Here is a 632-nt window from a genome sequence, read left to right on the forward strand (position 1 = left end):
GAAAATGAAAAATATCTCCGCTCATTATTTCATAAATAAGGAAAGATGGAATCTCATTATTTCATAAGTTTAGTGATCGATTCATTTGGAGATGCAAGGTATCGATCTCCGTACTTTCCACATTGGAAGCGAGCGCTCTACCATCTAAGCTACATCCTCACGATTCTTACATTAAAAAATCCTAAACCTCTCGTCATCAGAAATTGTGAAAATGAAAAATATCTCCGCTCATTATTTCATAAATAAGGAAAGATGGAATCTCATTATTTCATAAGTTTAGTGATCGATTCATTTGGAGATGCAAGGTATCGATCTCCGTACTTTCCACATTGGAAGCGAGCGCTCTACCATCTAAGCTACATCCCCACGATTCTTACATTAAAAAATCCTAAACCTCTCGTCATCAGTAATTGTGAAAATGAAAAATATCTCCGCTCATTATTTCATAAATAAGGAAAGATGTAATAGAAATAAAATATTAATAACATAGTTTATGTATGTGTCAGGATGGGATGTTAAGAAAGACTCTGAGTATTAAGAGTATGGTGGTAAGTATAAAATGTCCAATATGAAGTCCTTACCTTAGATAAGAAGAGATTTAGACATAGGGGCATTTCAAGAATTGAACTCAA

Source organism: Cucurbita moschata, unplaced genomic scaffold (assembly GCF_002738365.1).
Source record: "Cucurbita moschata cultivar Rifu unplaced genomic scaffold, Cmos_1.0 Cmo_Scf00271, whole genome shotgun sequence".
NCBI lineage: Eukaryota > Viridiplantae > Streptophyta > Magnoliopsida > Cucurbitales > Cucurbitaceae > Cucurbita > Cucurbita moschata.